Below are 17514 nucleotides of genomic sequence, written 5' to 3' on the forward strand. Positions count from 1 at the left end.
TGGCTTGATAGTCTTGATTGCTCATATCAGAAGTGAGTAGATGCTGTGAGATATTTTCCAGTCTAGAAATCTGCTCAACTAGAAGATCATCTATAGATGTAGTTTGAGAGCCAGATTCTTGCAGCCATTGAGATAGAATGTGTGATTGTTAAGATTGTGAGGTTGAGGGTTGAGGGTTGAGCTGTTGAGGGATCAGAACCACCTGTGACTGAAATCACAGTTTTACTCACAGATTGCTCTGTGTTTATGATAGTGTGTTATCCTCCACTTGTAGTAGGAACCTCCAATTGAATTGGAGGGGATTTGACCGGGTTATTGTCATGTACACCAACCTCAAACCCTTGTGCTTCTTGGAAAGCACTGTCACTTGAAAGTGATAAACTTTCCTCCCCTATAGCAGGATCATTGGCAATTGTACTCTTAGTATCAACTGCTAATGTAATTTCTGCTAGGATTTTGAGGGGAGTTGTTCATACATAAGGAACCTCCAATTGAATTGGAGATGATTTAGATAGCTCCCTCTCAGGAGTACTACCCTCAAACCTAACAGTCTGTGAAGACTAATTTGCACATGAAGGTGCATTTAGTACTTCCATGGGGTCTTTAGTAAAAACTGATGAATCCCCCATGGTTTTGATGGTGTCATCAAGGTCTACCCCAGCTAGTAGCCTCTCACCATCTGATTATAGTATCTGGGTGGTGAGAAAGGTTTCTTGAACCAAGTCACTTGATTTAGCTTGCACTTGAGGATTATATTCAAGTGTTGTAGATGGAAAAGAAATTTGTGAGATAAGAAGTTGTTGCTCAGAAGTGAATGTTGGAAGCTCCCCCCGAATGGATGAGGGAGCTTCAATAGATGTGCTCTCATTGTGTGTGCCATCCTTGTTTCTCCTACCATACACTTAGATTTGATCAAGTGCAGGTTGTGCAGACTCTATACATGATGCATCGGGGTTAATGCTCTTTTCAATAGACACGCCCTGTTGAGAGGATGTATCTAGAGTCTGTTTGATCCCCATATTTACAACTGCATCTTTTTGGGAGGATACAGAGTTGGTTTGAGTGGTCTGCTCAGATTTCTTACTCTTTATTGATCTTTTGACCAATGGTGACTCAGCTTCAGTTTGGTCCTCACCACTCTCAGTCATAACTGATAGGGTCACCTCCTTTCTCTTCCTTTTACTCACCTCATCCTTTTGAGAAGATGAGGTGGTTGGTTTGCTAGCTACTAAAGGTATTGAAGAAATGGTTTCAGCTTGAGAAGGTCCCTGTGGGAGTTCCTGTGTTTGTACTTCCACAGGTTCAGGGACCATAGTTGTGCTAGGCTGTACATTTGATCTCATATCTGGCATTGGGTAAGAGTAAGTCCTAAATCTCTCCATCATATATGGAGTGATTTTCAGACTCACGTTTACCTTGTTCTTTGTAGTAAGTAAACCAAATATTATTTTGGACACTTGCTTACAGTTGCCAATTTTAGTATCAATATCATTCAACAAGTGTATGTCTGTGACTTTATGATTTAAAGTAGACATAATGAATCTAGGAAAGAATATTCCTTACCTCTAGCAGATAGGGCATGGTCAACCTGGTTGCAAGTTCTTCCAGGATTAATAGACCAACATTCAAGTGTCTGTTGTGGGCTATTGAGTACACAACTTCTGCAGCACACTTGAAATATTGTCATACCCTGTCTTCCTGCATGTGAAGGCCCTTACCACATAATCAAATATAAAGGACCATTCCTTCCTTAAGTTAGTCCTGTTCAAGCTTGACAAGTTGATTCTTCCACCATAGTTGATGAAGTCCATAAACTCAGTCAATTCATCAGGAGTTGGCACCTCCACCAAGTTTACAGTTGGCAGTCCCAAAACTCTATTCACATCTTGCTCATTGAACTCTATTTGTTGGCCTCCAATTGTGCAAGTTACCACCATAGAGAGAAAGTTATCATTCATATCAGTCCTACTACTGCAGTTGTCCAAAACTCATGCAGAACATCCAGATACAAAACTGGGTTAGCAGTCAAAGCTCCTGCAAGGTAAGATTCAGACAAAAGTTTCACAAACCCATTGAAACTATCAGGAGCTTGGTTAGCGTCAGTAAAATCCAGGTAGTTTGTTCCTTTCTCTGGAATAGTAGCTCTAACAATATTGAGTGCCATTGTTGATTAGTGAGAGTGAATGGGTAAGAAAAAAATAGTGAGAAAGAAGTAAAAACAAGAGAGAAATCGGTTTTGGATTGAAAAGTTAGGTCACTTGAGATCTCGAAAGTTGTAAGTATGTGTATGTATCGAGATGTCTGGGTATTTATAGTAAATTCAAATGACTTGTCGAGAACTCAAAAATAAACATTTGGAATTTGTCTATCGAGAAGTTATTTTAAGATATGAAAGACATATCGATAAGTTATTTTGTTAATTTTTGTAGAGAACTAAAAATTTAACTTATCGAGATGTCAAATAAATACCCAGTTTGTCCAAAATGGACTGAATTTGATTCCAATTTTTATTTGAATAAATCAGAATAAATTTGTCAAAAGTATTTTACCAAAATAATTTATTAAATTAAATTATTTCAGTTATGAGTTATTGATAAGTCTAAAAATTATACTTGTAGAGAACTCTGTGAACTAACACTACTAGAGAACTCTACAAGGACTTATCGATAAGTCATAATAAAGCTTATCGAGAAGTCACTCGAGAAGTATTGAAATGACTTGTCGATAAGTCATTTAGACTTATCGAGAACTCGGTTCTCTATATACTTTTGATCATTTTAAGTCTGCCTTGTGTTAATTTTACATATTAAAGATGTAAATTAACAGCTTAGCAGTTTACTTAGAATTTGAAAATTTCCAAGTTAAATTTTTGTTTTTGAAAAATAAATATGCAGAGATTTCTGAAATATTTATAATTCATATTTCAATTAATTTCCAATTAAATCAAATTAATTTTGATTTATTAGAAATTAATTTGCTGCAACACATTAGCTGAGTTCTTGCCTTAGGATGAAGAATTAAGCATTCCAATTTCACCTACAAGTCTAGTGAAAGTTGGTTCATCCAAAGGTTTAGTAAAAATGTCAGCTAACTATTTTTTTGTTGGAACAAATATGAGCTCAATGGTACCATTTGTAGCATATTCTCTAATAAATTAGTATCTTACATCAATGTGCTTTGTTCTAGAATGATTAACTGGATTAGCTACTATAGATATAACACTAGTATTGTCACACATGATAGGAATTTTGTGTAATACTAGGCCATAATCTATTAGCTGATTTCTAATCTTAAACACTTGAACATAACAACTTCTTGCAGCTATGTATTCAGCCTCTGTTGTAGAAGTTGATACAGATTGTTGTTTCTTGCTATACCAGGATACAAATCTTTGTCCAAGAAACTGACAACTTCCATTAGTCCTCTTTCTGTCAACCCTGCATCCAGCAAAATCTGCATCTTTGTATCCAACAGCTTCAAAACCAGTTCCCTTAGGATACCATAATCCCAAGTTTGGAGTTCCCTTCAAATATCTAAAAATCCTCTTTACAACCATCAAATGTGATTCTTTTGGATTGGATTGAAATCTTGCACATAGATATGTTACAAACATGATGTCTGGTCTACTTGCAGTTAAGTAAAGCAATGATCCAATCATTCCTCTATAGCTTAAAATATCTACACTCTTGCCTTTTCTGTCTTCATCCAACTTTGTTGCTATAGACATAGGTGTAGAAGCAGGTGAACAATCAACCATACCAAACTTTTTCAATAAATCCTTGACATATTTAGTTTGGCTGATGAAGATCTCATCACTTCTGTGACTAACTTGAAGTCCAAGAAAGTAGCTCAATTCCCCCATCATGCTCATTTCATATTCACTCTGCATAAGCTTAAAAAATCTCTGGCAAAGCTTTTCATTAGTAGAACCAAAGATAATGTCATCCACATAGATTTGAACTAGGATCATATCATCACCATGGTTTTTGTAGAAGAGAGTCTTGTCTATGATACCTCTAGTAAAACCATGTTTAAGTAGGAATTCTGACAATGTATCATACCAAGCTCTAGGTGCCTGCTTTAGTCCATATATAGCCTTGAGTAACTTGTACACAAAATCTGGAAATTCTGGATCTTCAAAGCCAGGTGGCTGTTGCATATAAACTTTTTCTTCTAGCTCACCATGTAGAAAGGCACTCTTGACATCCATTTGATACACTTTAAAATTTGAATGTGCAGCAGATGCTAGAAAAATCCTTATTGCTTCAAGTCTTGCAACTGGAGCAAAGGTTTCATCATAATCATTTCCTTCCTCCCGTGAGTAGCCTTTTGCACCCAACCTTTATTTATTCCTGGTAACTACACCATTTTCATCCATCTTATTCCTGAACACCCATTTTGTTCCAATTATACTTCTGTTCTTTGGTGCAAGAACTAACTCCTAAACTTTGTTTCTTTCAAACTGATTCAGCTCTTCCTGCATGGCAGATATCCAATCAGATCCATTAGAGCTTCTTCTATTTTCTTAGGCTCCACTTGAGACAGAAAGTATGCATGTAGGCACTCATTAGAAGTTGCACTTCTAGTTCTCACACCAGCAGTGGGATCACCAATAATTGCTTCTCTAATGTGACTTCTATCCCACTTTCTTGTGTGAGTTTGTTGACTTGTGCCTTCATCATTTTCTTCATTATTGGCATGACTTGTAGATCCTTCTTCTCTTTCTCCCCCTGAGTTTGTGCTATCAAATTCAGGTGTTTTAGATGAGCTTCTATTTTCATGATTTTCCTATCAGTAGTCTCTTCATTCAACATCTATTGTGCATTGACTTCATCTTCACAATCGAAATCACTATCAATATTGAGGTTATCAAATGCAAGGGCTTCAACTTCATTTTCATCAAGGCATTCCAAGCCTGGACATGTTTCATCATCAAAAGTCACATTTATGCTTTCCATAATCTTCTTTTGATCAATCACATAACCTTGTAGGTCGTCCTCACCAATGAATATCCCAGAAAAATTGCTTCAAAAACCTTTGAGTCAAATTTTCTCACATATTCAGAGTTGTCTTTCAAAATGTAACACTTGCTTTTAAACACATGAAGATTCTTTACAATAGGCTTTCTCTTAGACATGATTGAGTAAGGTGATTTGCCATAAGCCTTGTTGATGAGATATCTGTTTTGAGTATAGCATGCAGTGTTAACAGCCTCTTCCCAGAAACTTGTTGGCAAGTTGATATCTTGCAGCATTGTTCTAGCAGCTTCAACTAATGTTCTATTCTTCCTTTCAACTACTCCATTTTGTTGAGGTGTTCTAGCAGCTGAGAATTCTTGAACAATGCATTTGCTTTTGCAGAATTCACTCAATGTTGCCTTCCTGAATTCTGTTCCATTATCACTTCTCAATCTTTTTACACAATTATGATCTTCAGCCTGTTTTTCTATCTTCTTGATGTGCTCAATTATGATGTGTTGAGTCTCATCTTTAGAGTGCATGAACTATACCCAGGTGTATCTTGAGAAATCATCCACCATCACAAGTGCATATTTGTTTCTTGAAATTGATAAGACATTTAATGGCCCAAACAAGTCCATGCGAATAAGCTGCAATGATGGACTTATAGAATTAACAGTTTTTGACTTATGACTAGATCTCTTCATTTTACATTTCTGGAAAGCTTCACAGACTTCAACTTGAGCAAACTCCAGATTAGGCATGTCTCTTACCAACTCCTTTTTGACCAAGGTGTTAATTGCCTTGAAATTTAGGTGAGACGACTTTTTATACCATAGCTTACTTTGTTCTTCTCATGTCTTGGTGTAGAAGCAACAAATACCATCCTTATTTGTTGAGTCCAAGTATGCAAAAAACAAGCTTCCTTTTCTTGCTCCTTTCAGAGCAACTTCACCAGTTTTCTTGCTGATAAAAGTGCATTCTTCTTTGTTGAATAAAACTTTAAAGCCTTTGTCTGCAAATTGGCTAACAGTGAGAAAATTCACTTCAAGTGCATCTACCAGTGCTACATCATCAATGACAATATTTCTAGAAACAATCTTGCCATATCCCATTGTGAATCCTTTGCCATTGTCTCCAAAGGTCACCAAAGGGCCAGCCTTCTCCTCAAACTGTGATAGTAGGGCCTTATCACCTGTCATATGTCTGGAACACCTACTGTCTATGATCCATATGACCTTCTTCATATTTCCCTGCACACAATGAGTTTTAAGTGTGTTTAGCAACCCAAGCAGTGTTGGACACTTTATTCTTATTAACTGATTTAGCAGAAGTAGAATGAGTTGTTTCTGATAAAATAAAATTCAGTGAATGTTGTGCATTTTCCCTATCTGCTGTAGACCCAATTTTTTTTCTTTGAGGTCTACTTTCAGCTTGTGACAACTTTTCATTCAAGTTGCAAGGGATGCAGTCAAACTTGTCACAAAATGAGTAGGGATCATTTGAATCTGCTTCATTGCATTTGCAGGCTTCTTCAGCTGGCTTGCTAACAACCTTTTTATAAAGGTGAGTTAGGTGATTCACAGAGCCACATTTTTCACATTTCTTTCTTGGAGCATCTGCAACATAAGCAAAGTTGTTGCTTTTATTTATCCCAATTTTCTCATTTCTATTCTTCTTCTTCTTTCTTGCATCATCAGTTTTGGTTTCTTTGACAGGTGTCTTGGAACCTTGGTTATCCATGAGTTTTTCTTCAGTTTTGAAAGATTGAGTTGCTTCTGCATCTTTCTTCTCATTGTCTTCATCAGCAATTTCTTGCTTGATAATCAACTCTTCTTCACTGAAGTTAACTTCACATGCCTTGAACATAGGTCAATCAACCTTTTTCAGGATTGTTGGAACATTTTCATTTTCTGTTGCTTTTCCTTTGTAACCTATATTTTTATTTTTGTTGTTCAAGGCATCATAATCAAGACCAATAGCAATATTTGCACATGGCTTGTTTTTTCTCATGGTATTCTCAACCAACTCAGATGTATTCTTGAAGGACTTCAACTTCACCTCATTTTTTCCAGCTTTTTCCTTAGCACTGCTTCAATTTCACTTGCACACTTGAGCTTTTTCTTTAGATATGCATTTTCTTGTTTTACAGCTTCAAGCTCTACCAACAATAATTCAGCTTCTTGTTTCTCATTTTCAAGCTTCTCATTTATCTTTTTCAGTCTGCTAACTTCTTCATTAGCAGCAACCATACTTGTATGAATATGAAACATTTATGTGCTCATCTTCTCTATAGTTTCCTTATATTGACTCACATTTAAATCAATAGTAGTGAGAGTTGGTACATGTGATTTTGATGAGGATGATTCTCCTTGCCCCAAGGCCATTAATGCATAATTTCCAACTTCCTCATCTTCATCATTATCAGAATCATCCCAACTTTTTCCCTTTGCAATATAAGCTTTGCATTGCTGTTTCTTTAGAAGAGCTTCATACTTTGCTTCCGATTCAAGATAAGCTTTGTCTTTCTTTGCTTTCCTGGGTTTCCTGCATTCTGTAGCAAAATGACCTAGTTCATCACAGTTGAAGCACCTTATCTTTGATATGTCAACAGATCCAGTTTTGTAACCATTTTTGCTATCAGATGTGTACTTCCCTTTTCCTTTCCAGCTGTTATCTTTGTTGAATGATTGTCATTTACCCTTGAAGAATCTTGGCTTCTTTACTCTAATGTTAGAGAACTTTTTTTCCAAATAGGCCATTGACTGATCAAGCTCATCAAGTTCATCTAGGGTGTAGAACTCATCATCCTTCAATTCCAGAATGACTTGTTCATGTGAATCATTGTTTCTTTGCTCACTTGCTGAGGCAACTGGAATTTGAGATCTTGGTTCATCATTAGAGATCTGGCTTTCATTGACAATTAAAGCACTTGAGCCATCTACAACATGTCCTTGACCAGTTCTCACTGATTTCCTTTGAATCATTTCTAGTTCATATGTTTTGAGAATTCCATATAGAACTTCCAGTGTTATTCTACTCAAGTCTCTCCCTTCTCTGATTGCTGAAATTTTATGTTCCAAATGGTCAGGGAGTGTAAGCAAAAACTTCAAGTTCACTTCTTCAGCTTCATAATATTTGTCATGGAGCTGCAAGTTATTTATCAGATTATTAAACCTTTCTAACACATCAGTGATACTTTCTTTTGGCTTAGCCATGAAACCCTCATACTGTGAAATCAGTATCCTTCTTTGATTAGATCTAACTTCCTCAGTTCCTTCACAGAGTATTTCAATCTTTTCCCAGATCTGCTTGGCAGTGTCACAGTTGACAATGTTGTTGTACATTACATTGTCAAGTGATTCTATCAATATCAGTTATAGGCCACTATCCAGGGAAACTTTCTCTTTTTCAGGCTCAGAGTACTCAGAAGGATCTTTTGGAGCATAATGAGCTGGAATGACCATATCACCATCTGTAGATTCCTCAACTCTAACCATAGGAGTGAAGGGCCCATTTTTTAGAATCTGAATATAGAGTGGATTGGCCATCCTGATAAACAACAACATTTTCTTTTTCCAAAGAGTGTAGTTAGCTTTGTCAAAAGTAGGAATTTTGATACTACTGATTTTATGTGTATTCATTCTTCCAAGATCATGAATCTGTTTACTTTCAGATTTTGCTCTGATACCACTTGTTAGGTAATGAATTACGCACAAGGGGGGGTGAATGTGTTTTTGTGTTTTTATGCTTTTCTTGAACTATTTATGATTTGAACAAAGTAAATGTAAATCTTGCAGTGATATGTGTTAATACTGAATTTAAACAAGCAATAACAGTGAACACAGATCTTTCAAAACTCACTTAATTTTATATTAAAATTAAGAATGTTTTGCTACAAAATTTCTTGGCTCTTTGATGATAAAGAGCTTAGCTTCTTCCTTGAGAGAATACAAGATTTCTTATCTAAATTATGTTACAACTAACAAAGGACCAGTGTTAACTTTATATTTCAGTTAACTGCTGGTTTACACAGTGTATAATAAAACATGCTATTAACTTTAGTAAGCTGTCACTAATCATTCCATTTTAGGAAAAGTATATCTTCCATTTCTGGCTTAATATATCTTTGCATACTGTGTTAATTTTGATTTTCCTTTGTCAGTTAATCTTCACCCTTGATCTTGCACACTCTTCAAGCTGCTTTTTGTAGACTTGTCAATCCAACTGGTTGGATTGTTTGTTGATTGTTAATCTTGGATATTGAACTGGTCTGTAATTTGTACTTTGAGATTTTACCTCGAGATCTCCAGTTAGGCATATAGAGATCTTGACATCTCGATAAGTATAATGACTTATCGAGATCTCTAATACTCCATAGTTAATTTGACTTGTAGAGGTCTCTGAGTTCTCTATAAAAGAATTTGGCTTATCGAGATCTCTAATCTTCATATCTTCACTTTAACTTATCGATATCTCTGAGTTCTCTAGTAACTTATAGATTTTCGATAACTCAGAGTTCTCTAGTCAATTTTGACTTGTCGATAACTCAGAGTTCTCTAGTGAATTTTGGCTTATCGATTCCTCTGAGTTCTCTAGTGAAATTTTGACTTATCGATAACTCAGAGTTCTCTAATGAATGTTGACTTGTCGATAACTCTGAGTTCTCTAGTGAAGAAATGACTTGTCAATATCTCCAATATATATGTCTTCAATTTGGCTTATCGATATCTCTGAGTTCTCTAGTAGGTTTCTTGAGTTCTCTATAAGTCATTCAGGAGTTCTCGAATGACTTCTCTATAACACTAAATCTGTGACTTGTAGAGATCTTGACTTGGAATATTTTTCCCAAAACAGATTTATTCAACTCCAAATTTCTTCATAATTCTTCTTAGGCATGATCTTCTTGATCTTCTTCCAGATAGAATTCTTAGGCTTGATACTGTTTAAAGAAAAAGACTTCAGTCTGCTCCTTTGACATTTTTATATACTTAAACTGTTACAAGTACAGAATGCAAACTAAGATTACAATACAACTTACTTAGGATTGTCAATTTGACACAGTCTTGTTATTGTACAGGCATGTCTTGCACAACACACATGATTGAGGTAGGCTTCGCCTTCTTAACGTATTAATCGCTTGTCTGGGTTATTATTAAGAATTCCTTCATCTTCTTCTGCTGTCCAGTCAATCGCTTGCTTTGTTTAGTATACGCAGCTTTACTTTCTTATTTCTTTGGTTAATTTACCTAATACATTTCGCTAACTAATGAGATAACCATATTTGTACTCAAGATGACCAATCTTTCATACTATACGACATACATCACATGATTAGATGGCGTCCCACCAGACTCTTCGTCATTCCGACAAAGCGTCACATCATAACACTACTTGTCTCAATCAGTAATATTTTGAGAAGAGAAATGATTTGAAAGGGATACAATAAATTTTCTTTCCTTCTTGCCTCATATAACTTATTAATGAAAGAAGCTCATGCGTATTCAAGAATCAAGAAGAATATACGCTGTTGTATTATAGAAAAGAATGACACCGTTGGTCGCCATCCACATTTCACTTAGGTATAACGCCAGGGCTCTTTCGAGTAACAGGTTCTAAATCCAAGTCATATAATAACTTTGGAAAGTCCTCTGGAAATGCCTTATAAACAAATTAACTATAATAAATTCCTACTTATTGAGTCTTATATTTTTAGCGTCGTGCCTCCACCTTCGATACTTTAATAATTTGAACATAATCTCGTTCTTGCGGGATTCATAATCACAGTTTCTAATTTCGTCTATGCCACATAGAATAACCATTGATCATGCAACATATCGACTCTTTTGAAAGTAATAATATTCCTCTTCAAAATCGAGAGAATTTCTCAATCCTCTTCAATCATACTATGGCTTCTTTTGAATCAGCAAATCCTTTAAACTTTAATAGTTTCATGAATTGGATAAATGATGTTTCCGCATATTGATTCTATTGTTGATACTATTAAACAAGGTTTGCACTCTTCTCTATCAGGAAGATTTTAAACCTCTCCATAATAGCGGGTCCACATGGCCCTCTGAATTAACAATACTGAGTCTAGATCAAGTATCCTTCTGGGTAATCTAATGCTTATAAAAAACAAGAAACTGAAGTAGTAATTTTACAACCACATTTAAAACTTTTTTTTGTTTAAAGAACTTTTAAAAACTTTAATAGGAAATCTTTTTCGAAAACTTGTTTAAAATTTTAAAAATCGCATACATGGTCGTCATTACTATATGAGTTGTTTGTTATTCTCATAATCCACTAATAAGGTACCTAATTAAAGAAAACGGCCACATAAGGGTCCATCCACTTAAGTATATATTCTACCCTTTATTGGGTCCATTTCGCCTTCATTAATCGACGAGAACTTCATTTATCATTGCATGCTATCTTATTCATAGTTTTAACTCCACTATTGACATCTGGTACTATCTTTGATATTCTCATCGTCATATTTGATATCATAATTACAACCAATTAACGCAGTTCGATGTTCTGTCCGTAGATAATGTCATATCTTCTTGTTAACCTTAAGTATACCTAATAAGGTCGATGTGTTGATCCTTGCGCGGTGCCCGAGAAATGGCTGACAATAACAAGAACATCTCGCTAAAATATCTAGGGTCAACCGTTAATTACACAAAACTGGCAGCTTTGACTCTCCGATTTACTCGTCTGGTTAAAGACTAATAACTATTTCCCACTACGTGATCCTAAACTGAATCATACCAAAACTCATTTATCTCCTCTCTTATAAATTCTTGAAAGAATCAATCTCACATCCATTTTTAAACCATATAAAAATTAGGGTAGTTTACCCAATATTTGTCGAGCCGTTAAATCCTCGTAACTATAGGATTTGGGTACTCATTATATTTATAGCGTCAATATATTTGTCTCGCACCTATCTTAACCACATTTTATCTTAATACTCAATATCATATCCTATAATCTTAACTCAAACTCAACATGAGTTTACCTAAAGTCTTTCCTATCTTATATGCTCTGCCAATCTTATTTTAACTTCTACCTATTCTTATTTCAGAGACTAATAACATGTGGCTCTGATGTCAACTTGTAACATCCCCAAATCCGGGGTCAGGATTGGGTGTCACCAAAAAACTTTAAATAATATAAACTTGTATATTAAAATAAATATACAGATAACCCCTCAATTCCGGATCGTTTACAGGTTATGATATGAAACAAGTATCTAACCTTCTAAAATTTATAACAACTAAATAAAATTTTGTTATCACTTTACTAACTTCCTTGTCTTATTCACTCTGACATCTCCAACTTCCCGCAACTTGGATCTCTCCAATTTTGTTGTCTATTAAGAGCTATTCACTTTAATCCTCATTTGATACTGAAAGAAATAAGAATTCACAAAGCAAGAGTGAGCTAAAAATGCCCAGCAAGTATCATAATTGGTTTTCAGGTATTATGATCAAAAGGAACTCCCTGAAACAATCTTTAAATGATTTTATAAACATCTTTCTTTATTAAAATAGTTGAGCGAATAAAATACCGACCCATATTAACCTTCAATCATAGATAAAGAAAATCAACGAACAGTTCCCTGGTTCATTCCTGAATCAATTCTTTGTTCGGTTTTGTAATCATAAAACTTTTCAAGAAGGAATGCCATTAATGGCGATCAATAATAAATTATACTGGACACTATAATCAACACAATACTATAACCTGCTGATCAGTCAGGTATAGTACGGACCTATGTCCATCCGCATAGACCCACGTCATATCGGGTACCCAGGCCCATTCTGACCTCATATCAAAGGGTTCAGCCATCTTTGGCCCTTACATCAAAGGGTCCAGCCATCTCTGGCCCTTATCGTAACCATCCAGTCCGTAGAGTATTTTGATGTTAAATCATTTTTATTTCAAAACATCATGATTCAGGGTTCACAAATAACTCAGAACAATAGGTATTTGCTCAAGAGATCACCAATAATAATAAGGAACAAGAACAAAAAGGTACTTGCATAATTAAGAGTAATTGTAGTGAAATGTAAAATATTTAACTATTCTGAATTTAGAATAGGGAAGAAATATTTGCCTCAATTGATACTCTTTCTAACTTTCAATCATCATTTCATGTTCACCTCTATTCTGTATCCACTCATCTAATTTATCACACATAATCAGGCTTTACTTTTACTATCAGTGTCTGGGTTTGAATTCCTCGAACTATGTGTATCTATCATTAAAGATATTATTTCAATTAACCCCGGCAATATATAATTGTCTATTATACATTTATCCTTATCATCTACCCACCCGATAACAATAGATAAAGATCACATTAATCAGATAAAGTTTAATAGGTACGTGGATTCACAATTCACATAACACGTAAACACATAAGGAACGTATCACATAATTCATATAACATATGATTCAGTTCGTCAAAATATTCGACCCGATGTGTTTAAAATTGAAATCGAGTCGAAATATGACTTTTCGATAGTTACGCGACTCAGAAACATTTATAAAGTCAAGCGACCTTTAGAAACAAAAGATTTTATGTCTCGAAAGTATTTTTAATAGAAGCAGAATAATTTTTTGAGTCTAGACGCGTTCGTTTCGTAATAAACGGACGAACGATCTATTTATTATGAATAAAATAAAAATAATTCAATTAATAATATTAATTAAATTTAAATACCTTTATATATTTTTTAAAACCTCAAAATAATTTTTAAATCATTATTTGGCTTAATTATAAAAAAATACATTTTATTTAACTATTTATAGAATTTTTTTATTAATTAAATGAATTAATCAATTAATTAAAAACAAAAATAATTAATTAAAATAAATTATAAATAATTAAATCAAATTAAGATTTTCAAAATTAATAAAAGAAAATAATTCCTGGATTTAATATAATTCAGTTAATTATAAAAATAATTAACCAATTTAAATTTTTGAATTAAAATCAAAATTTGAAATTAAATAATGAATTTTAAATTATTTTAAAACATAAAATTCAAAAAAACAATTGATTTGGGAATTAGGGGTTTTAAGAATCAAACCCGGGTCAACAACCGGGTTGAAACCTGGGTCACGAAAAACAAATCGAATCCGGGTTTGAAGGTCCGCCGGAAACCGGCGACCTCACCGGACTCCGATGAGTCTTATCCATGGCAAAAATAATACGAAATGGTTCGGTTTTTCAGTCTAACGTGTGGCAAATCATCACAACAGTTCCATTACTAACATCAAGTCAATAAACGGCTACCAACTACGATTCTCCGGCCACAATCCGACAAACTCAAACTGTGTTCAGGCGAAAAGTAAATTCGATCAATCCTTAACAGAAAATAACGATACCTATCTCAAATTAAAGCTACTTAATTGTACAATCTATCCCTAAGATCAAAATCAACATTCATATAATAAATAATCAGAAAAATCAAAACTTAAAAATGAATAAAATAAAAATAAACAAAACTTCGATTTCATTGATTTAACAATCGTTTGATGCAAATAAGTATATGAATCGATTGCAAATGATTCAAGGAAGCTATACATATCATCAAAACAAACAAATAACCGCAGAATCAAAACCCCCCAAATTCAACATAAACCCTATAATCGAATTTTAAAATCCACTAACCTGAGGTATGATTTGATGATATAATCTGATAGAGCTCTTCATGACATTCAATTTGACTACAAACATGACATGATTTGCTTTCCAGATCACTTCACAATCAGGGTTTGAACTTTGCACAAATTGAAGAACATAAACCCTAATTTGAGAGAATTTCTCAATTTTTAATATTTTTTTTGATTTTTCTACAATTAAATAATAATAATAAATAAATAAATTCTATTTATAATTACAAAAATAATACCCCCAAAATTATTTAGGGCATAATTATATCATTTAATAAAAATAATTAGCCCAAAATTAATAATTAACGGGGAATATCTTTTAATCTAATAAATACAAAGATTATGTCAAAATTTCCTAAAAATTACGAATACTCCGAATATGCAAGAATATTGAATATTTGATAGTCCCGAAATTTTATAAAAATAAAAATACGATTTTTGTGGGCTTTGACGTCTCGGGAGGGGCCTGAGAAAATCATTTTTCACGAAACGAAATATTTTCTAAATTAACTAGATGTTCGGAAAATCAATATGGTATACGCCATATTATGCAAAATAAGGCCAATTGCTCTGTACGAACTATCAGCTTTTAAAACAAAACCTAGATAATATAACTTTTAATATAAATCCATTTAACACGTAATAAAATACCGGAAAAATATCCTGAATCACACAAAACACATATAGAACATAACATATAACATTTTATGATAAATCACAATGTATAATATCATAAATCACATAATACTCACTTAATATAACACAAAACAGTCGTAAATTTCCGATTATTACATCCTTTCCCCCTTAAAAAGATTCTGTCCTCAGAATCACGCTAAGGAACATATAACAATACCTTTCAAGTATCTCACTTCCAGTTCTTCAGATTGACTTCTCAGCCTTACAATTCCTTCATAAATTTTAACTCATAACATCAAATTATTACCCAACAGTCTCTTGCTGACATAATATTCAATCAGTTGTTCATACAACCCAACTTAATTGAGTTTCCATTTTATATATGTTGAAGCTAAATTACTCTTCCTGGGCATACACATATAAACACCCTATGAACTTGTTATACGTGTGGCGGTAAAGCCAACTCACTCATAATCTTCCTGCATATTTTACTACCTCAAAAGACCAACATAATGCATACTAACTTTATTTTTTTTCTAATTCTAATTAATCGTGTTCATAAACACTTTCAACATTTACTAATTGTTTAACTTCATTCTCCACGTATTTCTTCATTTAATCATCCTACCTATTAATCGCTTCCGAGCAAGCTCTTTAATCGTTCTCTTACTCTCCTCATCCATCCGTGAATGATAAATGAAGCCCAGGGTGCATTTGGTTCGTAAACGTTTCTGAAATTAACTCCAGAATTAAGAATTAAAGAGAAAATATCGACTGGATACGATTGACGCACGGACTTATTATCATGCCATAATTTCCTTTGATTACATCCGCATATATTCATCGAGCGAAAACTTTTTTCTATTTAGAGGAAAATATACTAATCGGGAGACATCACAACAATACTTTAACTCGTGTTATCCTTTATTTAAGTTCTAGGAAGTTCTCATACGGAACTTACTGCAATGCTATTCCTTTACGTCTAGTCACATATAACGTTTATTCCTTTCTTCATGCCATATCATCAGAAAGTCTTCTTCTACATCTATATATTCTATCATATTCGTAGTACAACTTGAATTTCTCGAGTTACCGATGTTTATCCAAATTCCTATCTTTAGATTGTCCTACCTGGTGCTTGTTTATCCTTGGGTGGTTTATACTATTTCGATTAAACATAGTTCACAATATTCTCAGTATCTCGACTAATATCTTAAATCAAATAATAATATCGATCAGTTACAATCAATACTTTAATCTGATGACATATCACAATCTCCTTTAAGCAGTATCGAACTTACTTATCGGGTAATACTCATTTAATATAACATAAAACAGTCGTAAATTCCTGATTGTTACACGAGCCCTATCTTTTAGGGCAAAGCATGGCTCGGCCCGATCAAAAGCATGTGCTTCAGCCCGATTAAAAACCCGAAAAAATGATTATTGTAATATATTTTCTTATATATTTATGTATTTACATTTACTATCATTATAAATAATACTTTAAACACATATTTTTTTATATATTTGTGACTAATAATACTATTTTTATACCTTATTGTGTGATTTTATGAAAGAATATATAGTAAGTACACTATATATATTTGGAGAACATTTATAAAATATATTATTGTATAAACATGTTTATTTTTAATCGAATTTAAATGTTTTCAAATGAAACAGTGTTTTCATATAATATTCTATACGAACTAATAAATTTTTGCAATAATATAATTACTAACATATATACTCCTCAGAATCCCTACAAACTCAATTCGTTTTAATTCAAAAAAAGTTCGGTTTGATCCAATCCGACCCGAAAAAAGCCCGGTAAGACCCGTCTCGATTACCAAAATGGGCTCTAATATTCTCGGAAAGCCCGGTCCGGTCAAAATTAAAACCCGAAAAGTCCGGATTTTTAAGGCCTAATCAAAATTTTTAAAAATTCGATTTACAATAAAAACAACGTAGTACACATTTTATACAATTACTAAAAAACAACGCAATTCAAAATTTTCAAAATCTATTTTTTAAAAGTATTGAGGTTAATTTTGACTATGTTTAAAGTTGTTTTTATTGGTTAAATTAAATTTCATTTGGTTGCAAGATTGTGGTTGTGGAAATAAAATAAAAAAAAAACATTTTTGAAATTATACAAAACGTCTATTATGCAAATATAAATATAGAACGGTCTCAAATGGGCTTACATTATGGACCAAGCCTGCTT

The sequence above is a fragment of the Apium graveolens genome, chromosome 3 (assembly GCF_009905375.1).
Source record: "Apium graveolens cultivar Ventura chromosome 3, ASM990537v1, whole genome shotgun sequence".
NCBI lineage: Eukaryota > Viridiplantae > Streptophyta > Magnoliopsida > Apiales > Apiaceae > Apium > Apium graveolens.